The sequence below is a fragment of the Geotrypetes seraphini genome, chromosome 7 (assembly GCF_902459505.1).
Source record: "Geotrypetes seraphini chromosome 7, aGeoSer1.1, whole genome shotgun sequence".
NCBI classification, from domain to species: Eukaryota; Metazoa; Chordata; class Amphibia; order Gymnophiona; family Dermophiidae; genus Geotrypetes; species Geotrypetes seraphini.
In genome coordinates this window covers 39,946,558-39,973,854 of record NC_047090.1, presented here as the reverse complement: position 1 = coordinate 39,973,854, position 27,297 = coordinate 39,946,558, and the positions used below count along the sequence as shown (strand labels likewise).

Sequence of the window (27,297 nt, the reverse complement as noted above, 5' to 3'; positions counted from 1 at the left end):
GTTTTAAATCTACTAAAAATTTCCATACTGGGTCATCAAGTCTAGCAACCTGATCCAACAAGTGGCCAATCCAGGTCCCAAGTACCTAGGAAGATCCCAAGTAGTAAAACATATTTTATGCTCCTTATTCTAGGAATTAGCAGTGGATTTCCTCAAGCCATCTCAATAATGACCTATGGACTTCTCTTTTAGGAAATTATCCAAACCTTTTTTAAACCCTGCTAAGCTGATTTCACTACATTCTCTGTCAAAAAACATTCCAGAATTTGTGTGAAGAAATGTTTTCTCCAGTTTGTTTTAAATCTACTACTTAGAAGCTTCATCACATGCCTCCTAGTCCTTGTATTTTTGGAAAGTGAAACAGGCGATTCACATCTACCCGTTCCACTTCACTCAGTGTTTTATAGACTTCTATCATACAATATCTCCCCTGAGCCATCTCTTCTTCAGGCTTATGATTCCTAGCTTCTTTAACTTTTCCTGATATGGAAGTTGTCCCATCCCTTTAATTTTCATCGCCCTGAGGAGCTGCAAAATGAATGCATTTGTCAGTCAGTAAGATTCGTATATTTGAACTAAATCACACATCTTTTTTAATAGTAAGGAGCATACTACATGAAACAGTGAATTCAAGGACATTTATCACACTCATTATTTGATAAAGATACCGTTTGTGGATTTACCTGTGCACTGACCTTCAGAATGAGGCCTAAATCTGAAGCAAGAGAGTCATTTACAAACCTGACTTTCCATGTTTTGTGTTCATTCTTTAGATAGCATATTTCACTGCTTATAAACAATTATATTTAGACATAAGTGGGAGAAAAAATTGCTAACATTCCAATTACCAATGATTTCATGCAGAACCTTTTCTTTTTAAGCTTTGTTGTCTTACCTGTAGGTACAAAAGACAGTTTAGTCACTTAGGTTATGTCAGAGTAAGAAGGTTCAATTTGCAGTAGAATATTAACTTGGGTTCCTTTGAGTTATTAAAAATGTTGCATTCATAGGCATTTACGAACATTTACCTAAGGACACCGTCTTAATATAAACTCATGCACAATTCAGCTCATAACAAAATACACTAATTCAAATTCAACACACATATGAGAGGCGAGCAGCAGTAAGATTTAGAAGCCGTCATAGGGTACCAGAAAACTAGCTGTAGGAAGAAAAGAGAGTTAGAATTAGTACTGGCCCCAGAGTTGAAATGAATGCTCAATTTAATGGTAGTCGGATTTTGCAAAGGAACCTCATTTTTAGACCATATGCATTCAAGTACCATTCGTGAATAGCCATGGTGGATATTTTGAAACTCTTGCTCTGTAGACTCTTGTTTTCATATGATAGAGGATAAGGTCACAGAACAGGAGTGTATATTTACCAGCATGTACTTGGCTGATTTGGATGCTTAAACAAATTATGTGTGTGCAATTTACTTGTGCATACACCTATGAATTAACATATGCACAAAAATTGTTTAGCAATCCAATTGAACTTAATATGCTTTGACGACTAGAGCATATGATGAACCCCATTTTAGATGAACCGTATCTGTGAGGAAAGAGCTTTCTAGATATGTATGTGGAGGATAGTGACAGCGTTTTACAAAGCAGCGGATGGCAAATATGCAGATCACCGCCTCTGAAGAACGACACGGGAAATAAAAACTGCCAACATCCATGTGCAAATATCTTTAAAAAAAAAATCTGCCTTATGCACATATACAATGTCCATTTTCAAGACATCCTAACTATAAAATCAGTGAACACATAATTACAGACAGGGTTGCAGACTGCATGTGGAAATTAATAGAAACATAGAAGATGACGGCAGATAAGGGCCATAGCCCATCAGGTCTGCCCACTCTACTGACCCACCCCCAAGTCTACTATCCTAGGGATCCCACTCCTGATGTTCTAGGAGTGGTCCTGGACAACATGCTATCTTTTAAATGTTTCAAGCTAAAAATGATCAGATCTCTCAAATCAATACTTAACCCGAATTCAATCAATATTCTTCTCCATTCTTTAGTAATTTCAACTTTAGATTACCGTAATTCACTTTATCAGGGCATCACTCAAAAGGAGATCAGGAGATTATCCAGAACACTGCTATAAAAATAATTTTTAACGCTAACAAATTTGACCATGTAACATCACTCCTCAGAAAAGCTCACTGGCTACCCATTTCACATAGGATTACTTTCAAAATACTACTTCTTCCTTTTAAAGTTCAATCTAATCACATTCCATCCTTTATAGATAGGATGTTAATTCCATATGATCCACATAGAACTCTGCATTCTTCCCAACAATACCTTTTAGCGGCCCCTTCAGTCCGCCAACTGTTTTATGATACAACGCGGAAAACAATCTTTTCCGTAACCGCTCCCACACTGTGGAATACTTTACCTCTGACCTTGAGGCAAGAAAAGAATCTCAATAATTTTAAATCTAATCTTAAAACATTTCTTTTCAGAGATGCTTTTGAGATTTATACTTAATTTTTTAATCCAAAATCTCAGACATCAGGCCTTACATTAATGATTCCCTTTGTACCTTTGGTTTTTTACCTCCCATTTTTTTAAATTTTATGCTATGTATCCTCCCCATTTGCCCATCTGTATCATGTTGTGCTTGCATGGTAATTGTGAATTTGTTCCCTTTATTTTTTATTTATTTTTTAATCTTTTTAAAACTTTGTATTAATTGGAAACTGCTTTGACTATAAAAGCGGTATATCAAGATTTAAATAAACTTGAAACTAAACCTACCATGCATTTAACGATCGACACTAAACCAGTTCTCACCGGTCTAGCGCTGAAGTATTTTACCTATCAATGCTCATAATGACTCACCGCGGTCTTTTCAGTGCTTCGTAGCAGCCTCCAACTCAGCTATGCAAATGTAGTACAACAAGGTCATTAATATTAAAATGAGCACTAAATGAAGTGTTGACCTATAACAAACCAAAATTACTGACTGGTCTGGAGGTGCCAATAGTGTGTTAAAAGCACATCTCAGGCGTGTGTGTTAAAGGTGTTTCTCATGTGCATGTACGCCAAAAAGTATAAACTGGCAAGTCTGGGCTAAAGATTCTAGAAATTAAAATAACAGGATTCATTTTTCATATGGAGAGCCATATATGCGTGTATTAGAAATGTGTCTCAAGTGTGTGTGTTGAAGGTGCATCTCATGCACGCTCGTTAAAAGCTGCTGATTGTATCAGATGTGAAAGTTTTTTAAAAAATTCAGGGGCAGCATATAGGTGCCGCAGAAGCAGTTTAGAGAAAAAGCATTTGCTTGGTTTGCTGGTACTTATCTGCCCCTCCCCTCCTCTCTTCCTATAACATGGATGAATGTGTTTATATGACATGTATGACGTTCATTAGCAGTTACTACCAACGCATTAAAGCACAGAAAAATCACGCTTATGACCGCCACATGAGTGAAAAGGAAATTGTGCCAGACTTTTAAAATCGCTTATGCGATATGAGCGCCTTATGGCTATAGACATAAATAATGCATGCCTATTATGTTCACCTTTGACACGCTACAATAAGGCACGCCTATGATTGATATACTACATCGAGAGTACTACGGTCAAATGACCAACATCTATTGGTCGTCCCTTCTTTTAATACACGGCGTCAATCTATCTTCTCGGTTACGGCTCCTCAAGCTTGGAATGCCCTTCCAATTTATTTAAGAGAGGAAAGGGTTTTGGATAAATTTAAGAGCAAACTTAAGGGTTTTCTTTTTAAAGATGCATTCAAGGATTAAATGAATTGCCTATGCCTTTAATTCATCCTTAATATTATGAGTGTCTTTCTCCTTTCCCAATGTGTTATTTGCCTTAATCGTTTCTTTTTGAATTAAATTGTATTTCTTCTCTAAACTCTCCATGTTTGACCTTGTATGTATTTATTGAATATTAATATGTTTAGTAATAGTTTTGTTAGTCATGTCTGTTTCCCTCGACTCTGTAATTTTTAATTGTACATCGCTTAGAATTTGGAATAGGCGATTAATCAAATTTTATAATAAACTTGGAAACTTGGAAATATGCTCATGCATAACTATAACATAGCTTTTCCTGTGAATATTTGGGCCTCTAGCCTTGAACTATTCTGCGCATGTGTGGGTCGCTTTCTCCTACGACCGATTGGATGGGATTATGGAGGATCTCCACAAACCTCATTTGCATGCAAAGTTGTTTGAACATCGGTCGCTGTTTTAAAATCGGACAATTTACCGGCATTACAGCGACCCACAGGATTTTATTGGCGATTTTAGAGCATCAGGGCCTTGCTAGGGTCCTGAGGGCACATCCACCTGTAAAGTGGCAGCACTTTATGCGAAGTCTTCATGCAGGTTCACATAGAAGTAGCATTTTGTCCATCACATGCACATGCTTTTCTGCATGTTTCATGTGCAAGATATAGCTTGCCCTACTGAACCATGATGATGTGCTTCTGGTTCTCAACAGCCTCTACTGGGCCTTCATTAAAGAACACCAATTTGGCAGCCAGAAGAGAGAGAAACTTCTCTGTGGCAGCTGGCTTGCCTGATGCTCTCTGAGGTCACCCTGTCCATCCAGGTGGACAGAGGGTGAACCTTGCTATAGCACCGAAGGTTTACAAATCTGGATGATCTGGGGAGATAAGCCGAATTTGGGTGTTCGAATGCACATATACTAAAACCTACTATATAACCAAATAGCAGAGGGATGCTGTCTTTTGAGGTGGCATCAAAGCATTTAACAGCCACAAGCACTGTACTCTTCTATTCTATTTAAGAGCCCCACCCCCCCACACACACACATCTCACTCCTATCTAAAATACAGTATCATGGTATCTCTAGGTATTGAATGCTTCAGGGCACCCACCAGTAAATGAAAACCATACGGCCAATGAACAATACAACCTAGGCGAAACTCATCTGGATTTAACATCCACACTAATTCTGCTTCCTGGCGTAGCCCCTTAACAAAGCAAGTTAGGCAGGGAAAACCCTCCCTTGTCCCTTAACCCCCCAAAAAGATTTCATGCCATTATCATAAGTGTGTAATTCATGATCATATAGTAAGAACAACAACAAAAAAAAAATCAATATATAGTATTAACCTCCTAACATCAAAAGCAACTATTAAAAAAAAAAGAGAGAGAGAGAAAAACTTAGGAAGCCTCAAATATAAATTAGTTTAGCATTAAATTATTTAATTAAATATAAAAGCAGCAGCTTTTGCAGACCTCAACTAGTCTGCAATAAATACACCACAAAACAGAGCAAAAGATGCAAATAATAAAATACGTAGGTGACCAGCACCTTGCTGTCATCATCTCCTCTTCATTAATAACAGACGCATTCCCTGTATTGTATTGCCATTTCAACAATCTTTTAAAGTTCTGTAAAAAAAATGAATGCAGAGTGTTTGGGATTTAGCAGTACATTTAATAGAGTCTGGAGTCCACTTACTATATTTGTAACATCATAATAATTGTAATATATATATATTTTATTTTTTTTTTTTGAGGTTGGTAGAATTCCTTACACATCCAGGGGAAGGAGGGGGGAGGGAAAGATATTTTGTTTATTAAAATACTTAATTATATTATAATTACATAATTTGTCTTATTGTAGTAATTTGGTAAGGGGAGAAAATGATTGTTCTAAGTATAAATTGTATATTTAATAATGCGTTTTATGAAATATTTATGTTCAGATAATTGTATTGCATTGTCAAAGTTTAAAAATCAATAAAGATTTATTTTTTTAAAAAAGTTCTGTATATTCTGTATATATCATTAAGGAGGTATGTTTTACTGTTTACCCCCTGTTATTAGTAACTAGTCTACACTGGATAAAATTGGACCTGTGCTAAAATCACACGTCTTGATGGTATCCCATGTTGACAACTTTCCCTCTAAGCCTGGAAAATCCCTTTTACCTGGGATTTCAAGGGCTATTCTGACAAAAAGAAAAAGGATGCTCTAACTTTTTGGATTGTTCTCATAGCATTACAAACTGTTTTGTCCTGTTCTAACGCAAGCAAGATGATTCGATGTCTTCCCACTAACTGCAAATTCTTATCAGGCCTAACGCTGCTGTGCCTGCCACATCACATCATTGTAAAAGGCCCAGATTTTGAGGCTCTTTCTTATATTTAATTATCAAGCACTTCCCAACAGCCGGCTGTCTACTATTGACATGCAGAATTTCATTTTGTTCAAATATCTTTCTGCCTATGTCTCCTTGATATTGATAATGGCAGCCTGTGTCCGCGCTTATCTCCTTCCTGATTTTGAAAATGTAATAAAGAAGAAAAACACAAAGGACAAGCAAACGTGCAGGGCACCTAGTCATTCGGTCGTCATGGCTTCAAATCAAATTAATATTTTGGGAAAAATGTTACAGGCCGGCTGAAGTGAAGCACTTTTATGTCTAATGAAAACAGGGATTCTCAGAGGTACTTTTCCACTGCATTTATTATTTTTTTTTACATTTATTCCATTTTCTTTACTGTTCTCCCAGGGGAGCTCAGAATGGTTTACATGCATTTATTCAGGTACTCAAGCAGTTTCCCTCTCTGTTCCAGCGGGCTCACAATCTATCTGTACCTGGGGCAATGGGGGGATTAAGTGACTTGCCCAGGGTCACAAGGAGCAGCCTGGGTTTGAACCCACAACCTTAGGGTGCTGAGGCTGTAGCTTTTAACCACTGTGCCACACTCTCCCTGGCAAAAATCAGTTTTCATAAAATGTGATAATGCAAATAGGAAAAGGTCCATAGAAAAACATCTTGCAGGAACCTGTATTTAGACATTTGCTGGAATAGATTCTTCTACTAAATAAGTCATTATTCTCTTGGGCATTGCGTAAATGTTTGGCATCTGCAGTTCAATTTATAACTGCGCCGTTTCTCAAATGAGGCTGAAATGACAATGAAACTTCATCACTTTCTCAACATATTGTATTAGCAGCTAATCAGAGTAACAAGACAAGTTAACAGCAGTCTAGAAAGTAAATACACCATATACTTTCTACCTAGCAAACCTAGATTTTAACATAACATATATCTGATACATTCTATATGCAGAGCAGATTGTGTGCTGGAAGCTTATACAAACAGAGCTTTAGCGGTTCCTGTCTATTTCGGATCAGCTTATGACCTTGTACCTGACCTGCCCGAATATAAAATCAAGGCATATGAAGTTTGTAATTGCATTAGTTTGATGAACTGGGGGGGGTCTATTGTTAACCCCTCCACTCCCATACCAAGAGCTTTATTTAGGGGGCCTTTTAACTAAAGGGTGTTAGAACCTAGGCTTAGTGCATTCTACCATGGGACTTTCTCTTGCACTAAACCCAAATTCAATGTGGTAGTATTAGGGGCTTTTTCATTTTTTTCCATTTTGCAGGTTCCATGCTAATTTTTCCATTAGCACGCAAGAATTGCAAAAAATTAACTTGGGAACACTTACTGCCTCATATTTGAGAGGTGCTAAGCGGCTTTATTTTGTGCCCATCGGAGCCTTTTCTATAGCCCGCCAGTGCTTTGCCCATGTATATGCCTCCTTCCATTTACATGTTATATAGGTATGTTATTCATGTCTGCAGTGGTTGGAGCAGTTGCCTCAGCACCCTGAGGTTGTGAGTTCAATTCCCACTGCAGCTTGGAGGAAGTCACCTAAAACTTCTTTGCCCCATGTACAAAATTAAGTATCTGTCTAAAATATGTAAAGCCGCTTTGACTGTGTAAATCATAAAGAAAAAGCGGTATTCAAGTCCCTTACTCTTTACATACATAAATCCTATACATTTATGAATGCAAGGGATGCATACATATAAGCATCTAGTTTATAGAATTGTTTTTTTTTATAGCACAAGCTCCAAAGAGAAGGTTTTAAATATATTTATTTTTCAATTTTTTTGCAGATACTGATGTCCTAGGTCAAGCGGTCTATTGTGTGTCACTTTCGACAGGAAAAATATTAAAGAGTTGGGTGATGGTCAACATTGAAGGTAAGCACCGAAATCATATTTTGAGTTCTGTGAATCTGATGGCATGTCTATATGGCAAGGAAGGATTTCTTTCTGGAGTATTTTTTTGTAGATGCAATAGTTTCCAATATCAACATTTTGAGGACACAAATAGAAGGAAAGATTTTGTGCAAAATCTGCCACTTTGACCAAAACTTTAATGATCGTTGAAGCCCATTCATTATGCATTTTAGGCCTGATTGTAAGTGCCACTCCATGTAATTGTCAATCAACTGCACAACACCATTTATAGACTCACACCTAGTGATGCCTAAGCAGACTTAGGTGTCCTAGAGGTAGGTGTCGATATTGTATTTCCAGTGATTTCCAGAATCCATTTCAAATGCTCCTGCCTGGCTTTTAAGACATTTACGGCATCCTTCCTCCCCTAATCCCACTATCCTTTAACTCCTTGAGTCCTGACTCCACCAGACCCGCCCAAAGATATAAACTATCCTTCCTCTCTCTACGTGGTATTCTCTATGCAGGTAAACTGGGAAAATCTCTTCTCTTCAAAATCACAGGTCTCTGGAACGACTTTACTATCTCGCTGCAGAACCTGGGCTCTCTCCAACTATTCCGCAAGCAACTAAAAACTTGGCTCTTCTCTAACATGTAATTCTATTTTCCCCCTTACTCTTCCATTCTATATATGAGCTCATGTAAACCTTTTCCTTTCTCTTCTTATATTTTAAGTTCTTGTAAACCGTGCCGAGCTCCACTTCCGTGGAGAGGATGTGGTATATAAACTTAAGGTTTAGTTTAGTTTAGTATTAGGCCAGGAGTCGATATATTAGGCCTGACCTAATTTACTACTGCCTACCTCAAATGCCTAGCGCCTAAGACTACCATGGCTATTCTCCACCTCTACCCCTAGGCATGCCTACTTTGTGCTCAACTCTAATTGGCAATTAAAATATTTTTTTAATAGCCCATTAAATTACCATGCCATTTAACCCTTTAAAAATTAAGTTACATGCAAATTTTAGTTAGGCGTGTTTAGAGAGTCAGGCTCTTTGGGCATAACTGTCATATTTTAAAGAAAAATGTTGTAACAAATTTTTCTACCATAAATTTTCATGGTAGGTGAAAGTCTGGCTTGCATTCTGCCATGACAGATTTATTTATATGCTCATATTCGCAATTAAATTAATTTCAGAGGTACTACCTACCTGCAAGCAAGGATGAGGACAGAACTGTCTTCCCAAGGATATATAATTGATTGTTCAAAGATTGAAGCAGGAAAGATTATTTTGGCAATTCTTCTTGTTTTAAATTTTGGTGTCCATAGGCAAGATTATACAGTAGATCTTAATGAGTTGGAGGGGGTGCAGCTTCTTTCCAGAAGTCTCAAAAATCGGAGAGTTGGAGGAGGAGCAGAGGAAGGCCATATTGCTGCAGAATCCTCTTTGAGCTTGGTACTTGGTGCTTTCAAAGTCTTGTAGCTTGGGAAGTTACCTGTGTTGCCAGTAACGTACCTAGGGGGGGGGGGGGCGGTCCGCCCCGGGTGCACGCCCCAAGGGGGTGCACAGAAGACAGCTGAACGGGGACGACGGGGGACCCGCGGGATTAAATACAACTGGAGCTACGAGGCTTGTTGTATTCCTACCTGCCCTGCCGCGCACACATAGCCGACTGGAAGTCTTCCCGATGTCAGCGCTGACATCGGGGAAGGCTTCCGGTTGGCTATGTGTGCGCGGCAGGGCAGGTAGGAACACAAGACGAGCCTCGCTGAGAAAGTTGCTAAGATGAGGGCTAGGAGGCAAACGCAGAACACAAAAGGGGGGAGGGAGTGCATTTTTGGACACAGAAGGCATGGGAAAGAGGAAGGGAGGGAAAGAGATGCTGAGCTGGGGAGGAAATGCATTTTTGGACACAGAAGGCATGGGAGAGAGGAAGGGAGGGAAAGAGATGCTGAGGTGGGGGAGTGAATGCGTTTTTGCTGAGGTGGGGGAGGGAATGTGTTTTTGGACACAGAAAGCATGGACTTGGGAGAGAGGAAGGGAGGGAAAGAGATGGTTGTGTACACGGGGAATGGAAGAAAGGAGAATTTTTGGTCATAGGGAGGGAGTGAGGTACAGACAGTGGCATACCGGGGTGGGGGTGGGGTGGTCCACCCCGGGTTTACGCCCCAGCAGGGTGCACAGCTGGCCACCCTCCAGTGTTCTTCCTAGGCCGGCAAACTGCGGCTCTTTAGCCACTTGAGTGCCACCGCCGCTATCGGGTACAGGCTGGCGCCGAGTTCTCCCTGCTTTTCCCTGTGGGGCCGACCAACTCTTGCCGTCCACATCAATTCTGATGTTGGAGAGGACGTTCTGGGCCAGCCAGTCACTGCCTGGCTGGCCCAGAACGTCCTCTCCGACGTTAGAATTGACATCGGGCGGTGAGAGTTGGTCGGCCCCTGCGGGGAAGAGAAGCAGGGCGAACTCGGTGCCGGCCTGTTCCCGATGGTGGCAGTGGCAACCTATTCCCCAGCGGCGGTGGCACCATTTTCCCAATGGTGGTAGCATGGGGGAGGGGAGGGCAGGGAGAAAGAAAGAAAGGGGGGGACAGGGAGTCAGAAAGAAAGAAAGGGGGCAGGATGAAACATAGAAAAATGGGGCACGGAGAGAGAGAGAGAGAGAGAGAGAAAGACAGACATACAGAACGAAAGAGGGCATGGAGAGAGAAAGAAGGGGGCAGAATGAAACAAAGAAAGAAATAGGGCACAGAGAGAGAGAGAAAGACAGACATACAGAAAGAAAGGGGGTATGGAGAGAAAGAAAAAGAAAGAAGGGGGTAGGGTGAAACAAAGAAAAATTTTGGGAAGGGAATGAGGTCTGGAGGAGAGGAAGTATACAGGAGGCTGAAAGAAGGGAAGAAATATTGGATGCACAGTCAGAAGAATAAAGTGCAACCAGAGACTGATGAAATTACCAAAGGTAGGAAAAATGATTTTATTTTCAATTTAGTGATCAAAATGTATCCGTTTTGAGAATTTATATATGCTGTCTATATTTTGCACTATGGCTCCCTTTTACTAAACCACAATAGCGGTTTTTAGCGCAGGGAGCCTATGAGTGTCGAGAGCAGCGGGGGGCATTCATCGCAGCTCCCTGCACTAAAAACCACTATCGCGGTTTAGTAGAGAGAGAGGGGTATATTTGTCTATTTTTGTATAGTTGTTACTGAGGTGACATTGCATAAAGTCATCTGTCTTGACCTCTTTGAAAACCCACGGAATATAAATGATGATTAACATTTTCTCTGCGTACAGTGTGCTTTGTGCTTTTAAAATTTTAATGTTGGTAGATCATTTTCACCTGACCACAAAGGTATGGGGGGGAGAGGGGAGCTGCTGAAAGATATCTAGTAATCCTTGCAGGCTTGCAGATAATTATTTTTGTAAAATCATGTTTTGTTATGTGACTGGCATTATTTAGACTTTAATTTCTATGAGGACGCTGAAAGGAAATGGGGAAGAGAGAGTGGGGAGAAGACGCTGATTTATAAATTGGCAATTGTACAGAATATTGTTTCTTTTTATATTTTAATATAATAAGTTCAATATAAAACAATTCAAGGCTTGTGTGGATGAAATCAGGTGGTTTGCGGGGAAGGGGACCGAGCTTACGGGGATTAGTCCAATAAAATGGTATTTTTTTATTTCTCATTATTTGTTTTATTTTTATTTGTTAATTTGTAAAGTGGTGATTGTTATGTATCAGATTTTTCAAATTTACATCTACTGTCTTTATATTTTGCACTGTATTAGAGGACATGTGTTACTGTTTTTGTGGTGTTGCATTGTATCCAGTGTCTGGTTTCTTGGCGGTTCAGTTTAACTTTAGTCTACATATTTCTATTTTTAGTTTGTGATTATTCCATATTGGGCGAGGGTGTATCTCTGTTCTGTGTGTAAGAAAAAAACATAGTTTTCAGTTGGCATTGATTGCAGGATCAATTGACTGTGCGGGATCTGGCTTGTTTAGTTTTGCAATATATGTGTTGGTGTTCTATTGCTCACTGCAGTGTTTAAGATGCTGCCTTTTCCTAGGTACACTCTTGTGCGATATGTGGATTGTTACTAAAAATCATATTTTTCATATAGATGGGGTGGGGTTCATAGTCAAAAGCGTGTGATGACAAAGGCGCACCGACAACCCAGCGCAGACAACTGAGCGCAAGGTGGAAGCGCGTCGAAGAAAAACAGTATTTTAAGGGGCTCCGATGGGGGGTGTTGGTGGGGAACCCCCCACTTTACTTAATAGAGATTGCGCCGGCATTGTGGGGGTTTTGGGGGGTTGTAACCCCCCTCATTTACTGGAAACTTAACTTTTTCCCTCTTTTTTTAGGGAAAAAGTGAAGTTTTCAGTTAGTGCGCTTTAATAAAAGAACCCCATAGTGATATATAAGACATATCATAGCATAGTGAATGTATGGCATGGATGTGACATGGCATAAAATGGTGCTCAGAGCTTTAGAAAGCAATGCATTCCAGTGCTGCAATTTTGGAGTGCGCCTGAGTGCAAAGTGAGGGGTCCCAGACCCCTGAGACCCCTGTGGCTTTTCCCACTGCATGCAGGTAAGATCGTGTTTCACCCTGATTCTGTCCCCAGACTGCCAGGGTACTAGCTAGTTTTCTGCCTAGGTTTTCAGTGGCACTCTTCAGTTCAGTGCTGCTGAAAATGCAGGTCTGACCTGATCAGCCTCTCTTCCCCTGCTGTCTTCCTTGCAAAGCTGGGCCCTACGTTTAAAGCCATAAAACAATAGCAATGCTGACATTAGTCAACAGTCAGTACAGCTACTTCTCCATTACACCAAACTTAATGTTGATTGTGCTATAAAGCCAACTTAAAAGGTGGCAATGTTACATGTGCGTCATGTACTAAATCCAATTTACTTCTTTTCCATTAAGCATTGCAACCTGTTTTAGAGATTACTGAAACAATAGTCTTTAAGAAATGAGGCATTCCCTGAGGCTAATAAGCTCAGCATAAGTCAAGAGACTGGATTGAAGGAAAAACTGTTTAAAATTCCACTGAAGTAGCTTTTCAGCACAAACAAGAAAATCACAGCTTTTATGAACTGTATTAAAGTCAGAATCAAGCATACTCAGTAAAAACATAAAGATTGTTAGGAGATAACTGTCAGATTTAGTAATTTTTTTTTTACCTTTTCTCTTTTGATAAAATCTTGCTGTCTGTTAGAGACTGACTGTTGTTTGCACCAATTTAAAAAGTGTCAACATATTTATTTATATACTAGTGTTAAAGCCCGTTACATTAACGGGTGCTAGAAAGCAGCCCCCTTTCCCTCTCCCCCTCCAGTTCCTCACTGACTGTCTCTCCGTGGTCCCCCTTCTGTCTCCTCCCCAAGCAAAGCTGTCTGCCTCCCAGCACACCCCTCCCCCAAAGCAGCCCCCTTTCCCTCTCCCCCTCCAGTTCCTCCCTGACTGTCTCTCCGTGGCCCCTCTTCTGTTTTCCCCCCAAGCAAAGCTGTCTGCCTCCCAGCACACCCTTCCCCAAAGCAGCCCCCTTTCCCTCTCCCCCTCCAGTTCCTCCCTGACTGTCTCTCTGTGGCCCCTCTTCTGTCTCCCCCCCAAGCAAAGCTGTCTGCCTCCCAGCACACCCCTCCCCCAAAGCAGCCCCCTTTCCCTCTCCCTCTCCCTCTCCAGTTCATCCCTGACTGTGTCTCCGTGGCCCCCCTTCTGTCTTCCCCCCCAAGCAAAGCTGTCTGCCTCGCAGCACACCCCTCCCCCAAAGCAGCCACCTTTCCCTCCCATCCTACGGTGTGGCCGGCTCCCTTAGTCCCTTGCCGCCCCCTTCCCACGGTCCCGACAAACGTCCTGACTCCAGCAGGGGCCACAGCACTCTAAACACGCTGCTTCGCGGCCTTCTACTGGCCTGATTTGCTCTGCTGTGTCGGGCAGAGCAAATCAGGGCAGTAGCAGGCTGTGAAGCAGCGTGTTTAGAGTGCCGCGGCCCCTGCTGGAGTCAGGACGTTTGTTCGGACCGCGGGGCGGGAAGAGAAGAGGAGCGGCGGCAAGGGACTAAGGGAGCCGAAGGTAGGGTCGGATGGGAGGCTGAACGGGGGTTTGGGTGTGCCGGGGAGAGGAGCGAAGACGCCGACGACGAAAACTGTTCCACGATTGGGTCCTGTTTGGTCTGCCACTGGCTGGAGGAGCTGAAGAGCAGTGAGTCCTGTGTACAGATTCTCTGCCGGCCAGAGAGAGAGATTTGCGCGCATGCGCACTCCTACCTGCAGTGCCCTACATCTCACGGAAAACGGACGCATGCAGGTGGAAGTGCGCATGCGTGGCTTAGGGTTTTATTATATTAGATTTATTGGGATTTATTAAGTGCCTTTATAAAGAGATTCATCCAAGGTTAGAGTACAGCAGGCATAATTCAACATAAAACTTAACAATTTTGTTAACAGCATAACACTAGTAAAAACACCAAATACAATGAATGAAATAAAGTCAAAATCAGTAAACTGAAACTTAGGGCTCCTTTACGAAGCCGCGGTAGTGGTTTAACACGCGTAATAGCGCACGCTAAACCGCCAACACGGTTTAACACTCGTAATAGCGCACACTAAACCGCTGACGCGCTAGCCGCTACCGCCTCCTCTTGAGTGGGCAATAGTTTTCCGGCTAGCGCGGGGGTTAGCGGTGATTAAAAGTCACACGCGTTAAAGCCGCTACTGCGACTTCGTAAAAGGAGCCCTTAATAATAGAACTATCATGAAACAGTTTCAAAAGAATACTTATTAACAGCACTGAAATTCAAATAAGAGGTATACATGAATATTAGTTGAAAAGATTTCAGGAAGTATCGCCTAAAATGAATGATTGTAGAAATTGTACAATATTATTTTAATGAAGTCACTGTGTGAGAAAAAGAAGAAAAAAAACAAGGGTAAGAACAGTTAACATAGCTGGTTTTAAAAAAGGTTTGGACAAGTTACTGGAGGAAAAGTTCCTAGTCTGCTATTGAGACAGACATAAGAACATAAGAAGTTGCCACCACTGGGTCAGACCATTGGTCCATCGCACCCAGCGGTCCGCTCTCGCGGCGGCCCATCAGGTCTATGACCTGTAATGTGGTTCCTGCCCGTTTCTGTAACCTACCTCTTCTTTTTTATCTGTAACCCTCAATCCCCTTTTCTTTTAGGAACTTGTCTAAACCTTCCTTGAAACCCTGCAATGTGCTCTGGGCTATCACAACCTCCGGAAGCGCGTTCCATGTGTCCACCACCCTCTGGGTAAAAAAGAACCTTCTAGCATTTGTTCTAAACCTGTCCCCTCTCAATTTCTCCGAGTGACCCCTTGTGTTAGTGGTTCCCCACAGTCTGAAAAATCTGTCCCTGTCCACTTTCTCTATGCCCCTCAGGATTTTGAAGGTTTCTATCATGTCTCCTCTAAGTCTCTGCTTTTCCAGGGAGAAGAGCCCCAGCATCTTCAACCTGTCAGCATACGAATAGTTTTCCATGGGGAAAGCTACTGCTTGCCTTGGATCGGTATCATGGAATGTTGATGGTATAAATTCTAGATGATTAAGATGCACACAAAGCCATAATTTGTGGTACAATATTGCATATTAAGCCTTCTTTAGATAGATATAAAAGCCGGCTCTTCTTGATTATGACTGGAATAGCCATCCAGATGATTACAAGGAACTGGAAAAGTTACGACAGACCGAATTACACATTTTGGTGGGCAAATATTTGTTCCACGTATAAATATGAGAGAATGAATGAGGAGTGTTTGGGGGTCTAGTATGACATTCAATAAGGTGTGGAGCCCATTGACTGCATATGTTGAATTGCAATGAATGTCAGGTATCTCCCTTTTTACAGATTCCTTACACATCCGGGGGTGGGGGAGGGGAAGGTATTTGGGATTGCTAAAGGTTTTTATCTATAATATTGCAATAATATATGCATGTGCAATGTAATAGTTATGTAAGGAAGGGAGGGAGAAAAGGATTGGTAATGGATTAATTTTGTATTTTTTAAGTGTGTTATGTATAATGCTCATGTTTAATATATTTGTGTTGCACTGTCAAAATTTGAAAATCAATAAAGAATTAGAAAAAAAAAAAAAGATGTACATGCATCTTGCATCCATGCCCAATTTTCAGTGCCTAAATCTTGGTGGCATACATAGAATCCAGGAGTGCAAAATCTTACTGTGCTTTAGTAAGTGAGCCCCTTATTTGGATAAAAACCTACTTGTCTAAGTACAGTACTCCCCCAATATTCGCGGGGGTTCCGTTCCAGGAATCCCTGCGAATCTCAAAAAACCCGCGAATATGGTTTTTCATGGGGGAGCCTGAAGAGGGCAGCAGGAGAGCAGCGAGTGCAGGAAATCACTTGCGGTATGCTCCGACCACCTCTTCCTGCACTAAGTTGGGCCTTATCCAATCAGGAGCTGCGTGTCAAAGCAGCTCCTGATTGGATAATACCTAACTTAGTACAGGAAGAGGCGGTCGGAGCATACCGCAAGTGATTTCCTGCACTTGCGGCGCTCCAGCTGCTCTCTCTTGCCTCTCCTGTTGCCCTCTCCTTGTTGGCAGTTCGCAGTCGGAAAATACCGCGAATGACCAGGACCGCGAACCGCGAACGACCTGGGGAACACTGTAGACTGTGATATTGAAGCACTGCTCCTCAAATGCATCTAAAAATATATGCACTGTTTTGGAACATTTATCATTTTTGTCCCATTTAGGTGAGGCATTCTGTGGTTCAAAAATGCTTTTTCCAACTCAAAATGAGTTGTTCTCTTTCATCTCTATTGGATCACAACTCTCTTAATATCCTCATTCACTCGCTGGTCATCTCACACTTACCCTCTGTTTTACTAAGGTGCGCTATGCGTTTTAGTGCATGCTAAATCTACGTGCACGCTAAATGCGAACGTGTCCATAGACTAACATGCATGTGTTAGCGTTTAGTGCTAAAATGCTTAGCACATCTTAGTTAAAAGGAGTCCTTAGATTATTGTAATTCACTCTATCAGGGAATCACAGAAAAAGACATCAGGAGGCTTCAGATAACACAAAACATAGCAGTATTAATCATAGAAACATAGAAATAGACGGCAGATAAGGGCCACGGCCCATCCAGTCTGCCCACCCTAATGTCCCTCCCCTTCCTTTGCCCTGTGAATAGATCCCATGTGCCGATCCCATTTGGCCTTAAAATCAGGCACGCTGCTGGCCTCAATCACCTGCAGTGGAAGACTATTCCAGCGATCAACCACCCTTTCAGTGAAAAAGAATTTCCTGGTGTCACCTCATAGTTTCCCGCCCCTGATTTTCCACGGATGCCCTCTTGTTGTCATGGGGCCCTTGAAAAAGAAGATATCTTCCTCCGCCTCGATGCGGCCCGTAAGATACTTGAACGTCTCGATCATGTCCCCCCTCTCTCTGCGCTCCTCGAGCGAGTAAAGCTGTAATTTGTCAAGCCGTTCTTCGTATGGAAGATCCTTGAGTCCCGAGACCATCCGGGTGGCCATTCTCTGCACCGACTCCAGTCTCAGAACATCCTTGCGATAATGCGATAATTGCACACAGTATTCCAGGTGGGGCCTCACCATATTTTTTTACCTAATCAAGGCAAAAAAATATAACCATGTTACTCCTCTTTTGAAAAATGCACACTGGTTCACATTCAAAATTCTCCTTCTTACAATCAGCATAGGAAAAGAAAAATATTATCAGTCTTTACAGTATTTTTCTAATGGTCCCCAAACCATCCTAAATTTCTTTAAATGCCCCTGCTGTATGGCCAGAATACGTTCCATTTTGTAAATGTGACATAATGAATTCCACCAAAAGGTATCATTTAAACGACCACAATTTTTCCAATTTTTCGTAATATGTTGTATGGCAACCCCTGTCATGATGTTTGTACACATCCAGGGGGAGGATGGGATAGTTAAGGTCTTTGAATGAGGAACTGATGGTAGGGGAGGGAGGGTAATTGTTTTGAAGGAATTGTGTAAGAGTTTTAAGTGAGGTTAAATGAAATTGATTGTATATTCTATATTGTATCACACTTATTGAAAGTTTTAAAATGAATAAACACCAAAATTATCCTTCTTACTTTTAAAGTTAAAGTGGATCACTCACCGGCTTTCATAGATAGACTGTTAATTCCACTCACAACTTGCAGGGTTCTTCAGTCGTCCCAACAAAATCTTCTGGCAACTTCTGAAAATCCTTGACAGAATGTAACAGAAATATATTTTGATGCCCTAACACTGGCCCTGAAGCAGCGGATAAGAATAAACTCCGCGAAACACTGGCCGTGTCGGCATTCTTTAAGAACAAGTTGCGCTTAAGATAAGTACTTCAGATGTCAATCTTTTTCAGTAGAATGGACAGGTGCATATTTAAAAAAGTGTTTTTTGTTTTTTTTTTTTTAAAGTGGTTTAAAAAAATGGTGATAAATGGTGAATGGTATTATAGATAACTTATAACAAGGATTTAGCAGTAAAATAGAAGAAAAACATACAATTAATAACTACACTACGTCTGAAAAAGAAAAATAGTTATAAAAATAGTTGCAAAATTATCAGTGACTGGAGCATGGAGCTAAGAAAACTACGCTGATCACCTCAGTCTATGACATGACTGCACGTGGGCTCCAATTCTGAGGCCTTTTCCTGAATAGTAAAGAGTCTTTGGTGGATGAATGCTAGATGCACTTTTCTAATCTAATCTAATCTAATCTAATCCTTAGGTTTGTATACCGCATCATCTCCACGTTCATAGAGCTCGGCGCGGTTTACAGTAGAAGAAATAGGAACTACAACAGAGGGTTAGAGATAGAAGTGTGAAGAAAATTTAGAGGACTTGGGATGCCAAGATATGAGAGTTTCCAATTGAGTGGAGCTTAATATAGTGCGCTAACTCCTTCCATCCACCAGATTTTTTACGATACGACCCGTAATACAATTTTCACAGTAATAGCCCCCACACTGTGGACTCCCTCCCTCCCTTCGAATATGAGGCAGGAAACCAATGTGGCTAAATTCAAAGCAAGCCTCGAAACCGTTCGTTATAAAGATGCTTAAGGGGTATAAATTAGGATTTTGAATCATTTTATTCCCACAGCCTTTTGTGCTTTCCCATCCCCATTCTTTTTATTTAAATTTTATGAAATGATGTAACCCTTGCTGTTCGTCCGCCCTGTTCTCTTTATTAGTCAGGTTTGCTCTCCCTATTTTAGCGATGTTTATATGTAAACCGCTTAGGAATTCTAAAGCGGTATATCAAATCATAATAGACTTGAAACTTAAGACAGCCTTTTGGGTGGGATTTGGAAATAAAATTTTTCATACCTATATTCCCAATATTTTTCATAAAACATGTATCTGAAGACTGCAGGTACTTTGTACATCTGCAATTTTCAAAGGGAAAATGCAGTGCAGTTACCCTTTGAAAATTTGTTTTAAGATCCCTGACTGCTTTGCACCTAAGCAGAAAATTTGACAGGTTCCCTGAATGGAAAGGAAAACAAAAGCTGTTTAGAATATTAACTCCTGCATATTTCTACCACTACTTTTCTCTCTGAACTAATTGTTAATTTTTCTGGCAGCTTTTCCTTCAGAACCCAGAAGCCTGAGAATATTTTATGTGCATGGGTTAATGTGAGCAATTTGATTAAGTTGGAAGTTTGCTGTAGGCAATTTCAAGGTTTTGTAACTCTGTTCCAAGTGCATCATGGGCTCTGTTCATTTGCGCGAGTTAAAAATCCAATCTTTTGGATCAAGAAATTGAGGATACAGCCAAGATTTTCCAAATCGTTATTTCACTAGTACTAAATATATGTATAACTCCACCAGAAAAAAGCAATGCTTAATTTAATATCACTTTACCATAATGAGTTCCTTAAATGCCATGGTAGAAATCCAGAACAGAGCAGAAACTGTGTGGAAAAGAGAGTTTAATAGAAGTAGTTTATGACTGCCATCTCCTGCTGCATTTCAGGGAGTAGTAAATTAAAAGTCATCATGGCATATGCCCACTGCTCATTCATTATAATTTTAATTCATTAATAACTTGTAGCCTTGAGTTCAGTGGAAGGAATAACAATATATTGCCAGTTTCAAGATGAAAGCGTCATCTTGCAGGATCTAATCCTCTCTGATGAAACGCTTTTGATTTCTATCAAGTGTGCTTCAAATACTGCACATGCTTGAGCTGTTTCCTGGTTTCACATCGCCTCCTCCATCAAAGCTTCACTGCCAGTGTCTGTTGTGCTAAGCGCAGATGATGTCATGCAGTTAGTAGTTCCCTTGTACGTTTAGTCAGCTCTGATTTCATTATATGCCTCCTCCAAACTCCACGCCTGACTTGACTTCGGGAAACACTTTGACTCTTATTTTAGATGCTCTATTCACAGTTTGCACATGCAAATGTTGGCATTTAAATGTATAGCCCGAATAAACCTAAAAAACTCATTTTAGAAAGCTGTGGTTTACACATGTACATCAAGGTGCGGTAAAAGACCAACTTTTTTCTTTCTTTTGTTTTTGTTTATTTACCTCTGGAGTCACCAACCTGCAGTATCTCGGTACCATATTAATAACGCCTACAGTAAATGAATAATGCTGCTTGAGGGCCACCTCACAATCAGTGTTATTCCAGCAACCTGAGAATATTGGAGCTCAAAGCTATGGCCACAGCTTAGAGATCCAGTTGTAACTGTCAACCCTCCCCCCCATGATTATCTCTTACTTCCCCCGCCCCCTGATTATCACCTGTACCCCTGATCCTCACCTGACCACCGATCATCACTTGTATCTCCAGTCATACTCCAGTCTCCCCAAAAAAGAAGCCCAAGTCCCTGAAGGTTCACTCCCAACCATACTTGGCAAGAGTGATCTCCAATTGTTCTTACATGTACCCAGAAGCATCCTCCAAAATGGTATCATCAACCCCTAGTGGTAGTCTCATGTTTTCTTATATTGGAAAGACGCCTATTAAGAAAGTGGCGCGTCTGTTCAGGGATGTTGACATATGGTTGGGGAAGGATGAAGATGAACGGTTTGACAGCTTTGACTGGCCCTTGACATGTGATCTATCAGCATTAGGCCATAGCTTTGAGCTGAAGTTGTTTTACTGGCTACACAAAAGCTTGTGGTGTGTACCTGCTGCATAATGCAAGACCCATTATTGTATTTACATAGTAATGAGCACAGTTTGCATCTCATTAATATTTACCCACCTGAGCACTATGTATTGATGCACCTTCATGTCCAGTTTGTCCCCCTTGACTTGATTGTAAGCTTGTTTGAACAGGGACCGTCTCTTCTGTGTTTTGATGTACAGTGCTGCGTATGTCTAGTAGCGCTATAAAAATGATAAGTTGTAGTGGTACTCTTTGGGGATTCCACATGGAATTTTGCTACCCTTTGGGGATTCTGTATGGAATCTTGCTACACCCTCTGTAATTTCACACACACACACCCAGCACCTTCTTGTCCAGTTTTTCTGTCTTGACTAGATTGTAGTCTCTTTTCAGCAGGGACTGTCTCTTCTATGTTTTGATGTACAGTGCTGTGTATGTCTAGTTGCAGTATAGAAATGATAAGTAGTAGTAGTGCTCCTTGTGGATTCTGTGTGGAACGTTGCTACTGTCTGAGGATTCTGCATGGAATGTTGCTACTCTTTGGGGATTCCGCTTGGAATCTTGCTATTCCCTCTGTAATTCCCCCACCTGAGCACAGTATATTGATGCACCTTCTTGTCTAGTTTGTCTGTCTTGACTAGATTGTAAGCTCTTTTGAGCAGGGATTGTCTCTTCTTCTAAGCCTTTGACAGTGTTCCACATAGGTGTCTAATAAATAAACTGAATGCCCTCGGGATGGGTCCCAAAGTGACGGACTGGGTCAGGAACTAGTTGGTGGAAGGTGACAGAGGGTAGTGGTCAATAGAGATCGCTCTGAGGAAACGGATGTTACCAGTGGTGTGCCTCAAGGTTCTGCTCTTGGGTCTGTTCTTTTTTACATTTTTATAAGTGATATTGCTGAAGGGCTGTAAGGTAAGATTTGCTTCTTTGCGGGATCTCTTCGAGGAAGAGATAATGATTACTGCGGATGGACTGGATGGGCCATTTGGTCTTTGTCTGTCATCATGTTTCTATGTTATGATGTACAGTGCTGTGTATGTCTAATAGCGCTATAGAAATGATTGGTAGTAGTATTTACTCCAGAGAAATTTAACTAATTCTGTTTTAGGGCAAGAGAACCTGCAGTGGCGCAGTGGTTGAAGCTACAGCCTCAGCACCCTGGGGTTGTGGGTTCAAACCCCGTGCTGTTCCTTGTGACCCTGGGCAAGTCACTTAATCCTCCAGAGCCCCAGGTACGTTAGATAGATTGTGAGCCCGCTGGGACAGATAGGGAAAATGCTTGAGTACCTGATTGTAAAACCGCTTAGATAACCTTGATAGGCGGTATATAAAATCCTAATAATATAATGGATATAATTGCCCCTAACGCAGCTGGATAACATTACATTAGAGATTTCTATTCCGCCATTACCTTGCAGTTCAAGGCGGGTTACAAAAGAGTTATAGAAGGTGGAGTACAAAAGAAGATATCTGGTCATTTCTAGGAAATAATAGATAGGAGATCAGGTAGTTTCAGGGAGGTGGGAAGAAGGAAGGAATTTGTGGAATTAAGACTTTTTCAGGGATTTCTTGAAGAGTATAATTTTTATTTCTTTTCTGAACATCTTGTAGTCTGGGGTCTTATCAGCAGATTGGAGATTTGGCTGTCTAGTTTTGCAGCTTGAGTGGCTAGGAGGCCATCATATATTTTTTTCGGTTTAACTTCTTTGATTGGAGGGTGTATGAATGGAGTGTGAATTTTCCTATGCCTGGTTGAGGTGGTTTGGATGAGGCGGTTGTTCAGATAAGTTGAGCTGTCTCTGTTAATTGTTTTAAATAGAAGGCAATAGAATTTCAATTGTAGTTTTGCCGGAATTGGAAGCTAGTGTGAGTTGAGGTATGCTTATGTGATGTGGTCGTGTTTCCTCAATGAGTAGATGAGTCGCAGAGCTGTGTTTTGAATTGTTTGTAATTGTTTTGTCATTGTTGCAGGGCAGGGGAGATAGAGGATGTAAGGATTAGGGATTGTACTATGAGTTGGAATTGTGTTCTCTCGAAGAATTTTCGGACTTGTCTTAGGTTTCTCATAATTGCGAATGATTTCGGTATTGTTTTATTTATTTGTGGTTGCATGGTGCAGCATCTATCTATCGTCATTCCTAGTAGTTTTAGGGCGGGTTAAATGGGGTAATTGATTGAGTTGATTTCTATATTGGTTAAGGTAGATAACGTTCCCTCTAAGTAATTATGGCAAGGAGGCAGACCAGGGTGGAACCAAAATCTACACACTTATTCCCCATTTCAGACTGGGAATCTATCTCTCTGATCAAACAGATCAATGCTGAGATTCATAGTTGCTTCTGGATAGGTATAGGTTTTGTAAAAGAGCTCTTTTTGGGCAGTGCTTTACAGAAAGCCAGTGGTTTTCCCACTCAGAATTATTAGTGTAGAAAGATAGCGGCCTTTGTACTTGGTGCATTTACATCAAGGTATAGATTTCCAAAATGGCAGACATACACATCTACGTGCCGGCACTTACACAAAATACCCATTTGTACATGTAAGAAGAGCCCACACTGAGAGATGCAAGTTGCCTCCATTGATGTTTTAGAATCTGAGAAATGAATGGTTATTTCTGCCATATGTAGCTGGTGCTTACACATAAGGATAAGGATCTAAATTGGCAGATCCATTGTAAAATACTACTAGAACTGGGCAGGTCCTGGCCTTGACATCTCTGTTCTGATTTCTGCATTCTCTCTAAACTAGGCTGCCTGTGCTGGGATTCTGCTGTCTATCTGTGTAACTCATGCACAACCATTATTTTTGGATTGTCCTCTAATTGACCTCTGGAATTCATTACTTTGTAATTTCTGTTTGATTAATATTCGTTGTGCATTTTGTTTTCTATTAACACTGCTATGATGCTCAGCTTCAGAGAGAAATGCATCTTAGAAAGAAATGCTATGGGGCATCTTACTTGGAAGCAATGTAGGAACAAGGGAATACATCATTAGCAAAACATATTAAAAATGTGTTCACTGAGATCGTTTCATCCCCTTGACTAGTGAAGGACTCGCATCAATTAGTAATTAGGGTTACCAGATGGCTGGATTTCCCTGGACATGTCCAGGGGTCCGGATGGCTTTTCAAAACCTGGCACTAGTTTTGAAAAGCCTCCTCTAAATCGCGTCGGGCGGGGGCTAGGGCGGGTTTTGGGTGTAATGGGGTGGGGATGGGTGGAACTGGTGTGCCTGGGGGCAGATCTAGGGGGTCCGGATTTTACTATAGTAAAATCTGGCAGCCCTGTTAGTAACAGTTTGCATCATCTGAACCCATAGAAATCACTTCTTCACGTATATGAATCCATGCAAGTGATGTTCCCTCTAAGCTAAGCAGGAGTCAGCGTGGTAGAGCTAGTGGTAGTTTTCAACAGCGAGGGACAGGCACGTTCTGCAGGACTACAAAGAACCTGTCTGTCTCTATGATTGAATATACAATAGCGAAACACCGTCCCCCACTGGCAGCAATGTAATTGGAGGACTCCTCCACAGCTTAGAGCAGTGGTCTCAAACTCAAACCCTTAGTGGGGCCACATTTTGGATTTGTAGGTACTTGGAGGGCCGCAGAAAAAATAGTTAATGTCTTATTAAAGAAATAACAACTTTGCATGAGGTAAAACTCTTTATACTTTATAAATCTTTCCTTTAACAGTTGAAGGAAAGATTTATAAACTATAAAGAGTTTTACCTTATGCAAAATTGTCATTAACTATTTTTTCTGCGGCCCTCGCATTTAAAGTTTAATATCTTTCCTTTCTCAAAACTGACACATTTCAATTACTAAATTGAAAGTAAAATCATTTTCCCTACCTTTTTTTGGCTGGTGACTTTATTTTTCTGTGCTTTTAACTGTTTCCAGGGCCTTCTTGTCCTTTGACTGTTTTTCTCTCCGTCTTCACTTTCTGCCTTGCATCCATCTTTGGCATTAACTTAATATTCAATTTTTCTGCTTTCTTTTCAAAATCTATGTTTCCATGTCTACCTTCCCTTCTATCTCTCTCTTCTTCCGTCCCTATTTCCATGGTCTGACATCTCTTTCTTTCCTTTCTCTCCCTCCTTCCTTCCTTCCTTTCCCCTGGTCTGGCATCTGTCTCCTTCCATCCCCCAACTTTTTATTTCTTTCACCCTGCCCCCTTCTTTCTTTCTCTCTCTCTCCATGCCCCCTTTCTTTCTATATGTCTGTCTTTCTCTCTCCGTGCCCCCTTTCTTTCTTTCTCCATGCCTGCCCTTTCTTTCTGTCTTTCTCTCTCCATGCCCCTTTCTGTCTGTCTCCCATCCCCCTTCTTTCTTTATTTCTCCCTGCCCTCCCCCAAGTCACCACCATTGGGGAACAGGCCGTCACAGCCGCAATCAGAGAACAGGCCAGCGCCAAGGTCTTAGCTCTCCCTGCTTATCTTCCACAGCGCGGGGCCGACCAATTCTCGCCACCCGACGTCAAATCTAACGTCGGAGAGGAAGTTCCAGCCCAGCCAGGCAGAGATTGGCTGGCCCGGAACTTCATCCCCGACGTTAGAATTGACGTCAGGTGGCGAGAATTGGTCGGCTCCGAGCTGGGGAAGATAAGCAGGGAGAGCTAGGACCTCGGCACTGGCCTGTTCCCCGATTGCGGTGGCTTGAGGGAGGGCAGTGAGAAGGGAAGGGAAGCAGATTGGGGACCCCTGCTATAGGTGAGCCGCAGTCGCGGTCTGTATGCGATTGTCCTCTCCACAATCGGAAAACTTGTGAAGTGGAGAGGACAGATCGCGGGCTGCAAAATAGTCCCTGGGGGGCCGCATGCAGCCCACGGGCTTTGAGGGAACATGGTGTACTAGGGTAAAATTTATATATTAGGTTTCTTTTATTTGTCATTGTTATTTTCTTAAATGGTTTTCATAAAGATTTGTTGCCCAATTCAAGTGTTTCCTGGGTTGCTATTAAAATGGTGTTGGAAATCCAGTTGCATGAGCTTATTGAACAGTATATTTTCATTACTCCACAACCTTATAGAATCAAAAACTTTTGGCTTTTCGAATGAACTTGTTGCTACAGTGATAGCTTTTTCATGTCTCACTTCTGCCATTATTGATGATTTGGTCTTAAGGTTATAGTTTTTTTTATATTACTCTGTCCTGCATGGAATGGAGTAAATAAAAGCTTCATCGTAAAACAGCTGTAGATGTTAAAGCTTTGGAAGACTCAGGGGAAATGAAGGCAGAAGCCACCCCTTCTCCCCCCCCCCCCCCAATTTCTGGATATATGTTTAAAAGAGCTGATAGTCTCAGTTTCTAAATTAACTGGTAGACCTATGTCTGAGGTTCACAAAGGTGCCCAATGAGCTATTGTAACTCAGAAAAAAAACTATTACACAGAGAACTTTTTCAAAATATAATGGTTAAGCTGAACTTTTTCCTTTGGTGCCTATGTCTTCCTTGCGAGTTTTATGGCTGAAGAGAGATTGAAACAATCTCCCTGATTAATTTAGCCTTTCCTGGCACAAAAAGAGCTATTTGCTATAGAACGCATTTGAGAAAGCCTTTTAGAATTTAACTTTAGACATGATTGGAAAGTAAATACTTTTTTCCCGTGCTTGGGTATAGCATTTCCTATAGCTTGTGGCTATCTCACAAGCAAATAGAAGATGGAATAAATTTCTCAGAATATCTGGTGTAGTATGTTTAATGCTAATGTAATCTGTTGAACATTAAGCATTTTATGGAACCTATAAATCTTTGTATAGCATACTAGCACATTTAAAGATTGACTTGTATAGCATGAGGAGTTATAGAGCAGGTTGGATGAATCTCAGTTGATTGATATTTATGGGGACAGTTATTAAGCAGTCACTAACCTGTAGTAACACGAGTTAGTCATTCCTGCAGTAAAGCACAGTGCAATTTTCAATCAGCCTCACAAGTTGTATTATTCTGCTTTTAGGGAGCATTTCCTAAAGGGGCAGAAACAAAAGATGCCTCCCCTCCTCCAAAAGACTCACCCCACAGACCCCTGACTCTCCCTGAAGAGGCCCTCTAGCCACGGAGCTTCTTAGCTCCATAACCCTTATATGGCAGCCTGACCACTAGCAGGAGTACCACAACACTACCACCAGA

The 27,297-nt window shown here is 41.3% G+C and overlaps 1 protein-coding gene across 1 annotated transcript in view; it reads left to right on the top strand.

Moving 5' to 3' along the window:
• The first annotated feature begins 7,940 nt into the window (after nucleotides 1–7,940).
• Nucleotides 7,941–27,297, top strand: part of SYT1 (synaptotagmin 1) — a 656,423-nt gene continuing 637,066 nt past the window's right edge. Inside the window, exon 1 of the mRNA XM_033951677.1 lies at nucleotides 7,941–8,027. The gene's annotated coding sequence lies outside the window, so the exon portion shown is untranslated. The remainder of the gene's footprint in view (nucleotides 8,028–27,297) is intronic.